The sequence below is a fragment of the Arachis duranensis genome, chromosome 9 (assembly GCF_000817695.3).
Source record: "Arachis duranensis cultivar V14167 chromosome 9, aradu.V14167.gnm2.J7QH, whole genome shotgun sequence".
Taxonomy (NCBI): Eukaryota; Viridiplantae; Streptophyta; class Magnoliopsida; order Fabales; family Fabaceae; genus Arachis; species Arachis duranensis.
Window position 1 is genome coordinate 114,139,485 of NC_029780.3, and position 4,410 is coordinate 114,143,894.

A 4,410-nucleotide genomic window follows, 5' to 3' on the forward strand; every position below is an offset into this window, starting at 1 on the left:
ATTATAAAAATATTTTTTAAAAAAATCACAAATATTATGAGAAGAAAAACATACTTTGCTTATTAATTAATACATGTATGATGTATTAAGACTCACATGGAATGGGCTCCAAAACTTAGTTTTCAGTGAAGCTGTGATCTAATGCGTGCAAATCCTTCTGTGGCCAATTTCATATATATTATTAATAGTTAATCATAAATTGTCACTTTCTTTGTTCTTGAATACATGCAACATCATAATATAATTCCAACTTAATTAGTGGTATCTAGCAAGTGTGAACTGAAAACATTGCCGGCTAGCAAGCTAAGCTACCCAAATAATATTCAAAAATAAATATATAAATAAAGGTTGAACCGTTGAAGTGATGAAAACATTGAAAACTAACCTAGCTAGCTAGAGATAGCTTATTATGAATGTGAAAGGTTGGGTTTCGGAACTATCTATATATCTAGAAATAAGAGGTTGATTGTTGTAGAAATAAAAAAAAAAAAATTGTGTGTAATACACTGGGATGATAACGTGATGTGTGTGTGTGTGTGTTTTTTTTAATATAGATGTTAATTTTTAAAAAATTTTAATGAAAAATTTAACTCTCAAATTTAAAAAGTAGTAAAATTATTAAATAAATTTGATTCTCATATTTCATAAAAATAAAATTTAAAAATTTTGTAATTCAAATTGTATATCTTTATTATAAAAAAAAACGTTGAGTACTGTCAAATTTAACATCGTAAAATAGCAGCGAATTTACCGACAATAAAGGCGTCAAATTCGATGGGTTAAATTATTCTCGGTAAATTTACGTTTCTGACGGTAAATTCATCAGTAATAATTGGAGGAAAACAAACAAATATAGGCACATAAGTTAGTATCAGATTTATCATAGGATAAATTTGTCGATAAACTCATTTAGTGAAAACGTTATGTTTTGGTGACCCGCAAAATTCGACGGTAATTTTGTCCTAAATTCGAAATGCGAACGATCTCTCCTTTCATTTTGAATTTTTTCTCTCTCTCTCTCTCTCTCGACTATTTCTTCTCCCTTTCTCTCTCTAACCCTCTCCCTTCCTACTGCTCCATCAGCCCCCGCTGTGGCCTCCTCAATTCGTCTTTCTCTCTTTTTTTTTTCTTCTACTCTTTCTCTAACCTTCTTCCTGGCAGCCGCCACCAATAGCGCCGACTATCATCAATATTCTATCGTACACTTATGTATCTGCATTCTTTGGTGAATAAATTTATGTTTTTGTTTTTGTTTTTGTTAAATTTAGGTTTTAGTTGTTAATTAGTATAATAATTTAGTTATAAATAATTTTTTGTTTAGTGAATTTACGTGGTTAAGATAGGATTATGTTAGGTTATTAGACTTTTGTGAGTTCTAATGCTATAATAATGTGATATTGTCGTTTTGTTGTTGATTTTGAATTGGAATTGAATTTAGTAAATTGGTGATGCTCAAACTTAAATGCATATACTTCACATAATTCAAATTATTCTGTTTAAATAGACATATTGCTAAATATTTGTGAAGTTGGTTAAACTTACTTTTATACGGTTAATGTTTGGTCAAATCAATTTTATCTATATAATTAAATAATTAATTCTCTGTCATTCTAGTAGTTCTTTATTTTATGCATAATAAATGTAATTAATTATATTATATTATTCATTATAATGTATATTATTATTATTATTATTATTATTATTATTATTATTATTTCCTGCATGAGTCAACAGTCAACAAGTTGATTAAAGACTCCAACAATAAGTCACAATTTTTATTATGTTTTAAGAGTAAAAATGGCAATAAATTAAAAAAAATCAAATATGAGATCATTTTAAATGACTTATAGATTATTTTTTATTTGCATACGGACAAAATTATACATGTAGTAATATATATTGCTAAATGTTTATGAAGTTGGAATGTGCGCTTACTTTTTTTGTTTTATTTGATTTTAACAGATAATATATTTCTTTAATTAAGTTTAATATCATTTATTTTGATTAAGTATTTTGAATGTTGTTGTGAATATGTTTAGCACATTTTTAAATGGTATACTCTTTGCAAACATGACGACAGGTAGAGGTATTGCGAATCAGCCTAGTGGTCGTGGTCGTGGTAAAGAGAGGGTTTCTGGCAGTACCCTTGGAACTGTTGGATTCCTCTCCCTCTAATAATCCGACTACCCCGGTGACGTCATAGATTGTGGGTGCATTGGAACAACCGTTTATCATGATGCCTAATCTCAACTACGTCCCTGCGCCTACGGCGATGACACCGCCTCTATTCGCTTAGCAACCCACTGTTTCGGCGAGGCTGCCTCCAACAATGGACATCGCGACGCAGGAATCCTCTCACATAAGCCATCCAGCTGATGCCCCATCATCACCTCCTATCATACAGTTGACGATTTAGCCTGATGGCGGAACGGCGCAAGTACTACTTTAAGTCTTTTATATCCTGGATATTTGATATATCTTGATTATTGATTATATTTTCAGTGGATGTAGGGTTGTAGGTTTGAACTGCTGAAAATGTTTGATATATTCTGATTATTTATTCTTCATTATTGATCATAGTTTAGTGGATTTAGTGGATTTATGGATGTTGCTTCTTGATTATTGACTGTTGTTCATTGATTGCTGACAATTGATGCTATTTAAGTTAATTGTTGATGGATAGAGTTTGTGACGCATTCCAGTTAGATGAAACTCTGCCAAAATTTCTAAAAAAATCTCTATATATTGTGGTTATTTACTTCTGAAATTTTAATTTATATGGTCATATTAGTTTGTTTATGAATTGTTGATAGGTTTGCGCCAAATAACAACACACATACTCAAGAGATAACTAACGTCATCAAACTGATGTACGACTATCCATGGCCGAACTACAAGAAAATTCCTCTGAGACTAGAGAGCGATGGTTTCAGAAGTGGATGGTAAAAACTTAATATAGTCAAATCTCGTCAACTAGTTTATAGCTTCTATTTTGTTTAATACGGCATATTTTGATTAACTAATTTTAAAGTTTCTTTGTGCAGCTGAACTTTATATGGGACAAGAAGCACGATGCCCTCATCAGGAAGATATACGACTAACAGATGGGTAGGCGGCTACAACAGATGCTGGATAATGTACATGAAAGGTGAAACCACCTCATTTTCTAGCTCCACCCACAAATCAAGAAGGCTCTGTATGTTTATTGGGAGACCGATGAAGGGTTTCAGGCATCAGCGTCTCACAAACAGAGTAAACAGGACATCGGCCATGTCGTCCAAGTATATCGGTGGCTCAGCAACCTTCATGAATACTAAGGCTAGGCTGGTATGTAACTTCTCTAAGTTTCTTATTAACTTAGTTAAATTCTTTGACATATCATTAATAGGCATCCTAACATATTATTTTTATACAACATGTGTAGTCGAAGTCGTTGGATCACAATACAACATTGGCGGAGACTTTCAAATACACCCACAATTTGAAGGAGAACAAAGAGAGATTTGTTGATCTGTGGTCTACGAATCATTATGTGAATAAACATTTGATCTTATGATATAAAATTTTCAATTAACTATACAATTGTCGTCCTAATCATAATAACGTGTGTTACACAGGATCGAATCTTACACACAGAGACTGGAGGCCGCAACTCAGCAATTTCAGCAAAGTGGGGAGGATGCCAGTAGCTCTGCTGCTTCAATCATCGATTCCAATGCGGTTTGGCGCGAGACTGTCTCAGTGCTGTACAAGAACTGCGTATACGGGGCTGCGGTCGTTCTTCGCCAGCAACCTCCGCACCTCCACATTAAGGTCATCGTTCACCTCTGCCACCAATCGAGCTGTCACACCTTGGCCGTGTACTAGGCTCAGATGTGCGCTGGTGGCAGCGGCGCTGCTGGTGGCAGTAGTGCTATTGGTGGAACACAAACTTCACTGTCTTCTTCGCCGTCTCAGTAGGACTACAAGAATGACGACGACGACTACTAAAATCTTTAGTGTTTAGGGCTTCGTTTTACTGTTTCATTGTATTTGATTTATTTGACTTTTAGTTTATTTGAACACTTAATATTTAATATTACATAATTGGTTTCTATTATTTATAATTTGATCAGTAATTATATGAAAAATAAATTTAAAAAAATAAAAATAAAAGGAAAAAATTAAAAAAATATTGCGTCACAACATTTTTTTTTAAAATTGACATTACTATTGGATTTACTAAGGGCATAATTCGACAGTAATAGTACAAGAAACAGGATATTGTAGCGCCAACGCTACTGTCGAAAAAATTCGCCAATCAATAAATGATTTTTCAAGCAGGTAATCTATCGTAGAATCCAACGATAATTATCATCAGACGAAAAATTTTGACAGTAACTAATTAACGCTAAAATTTATCCGTCGAAT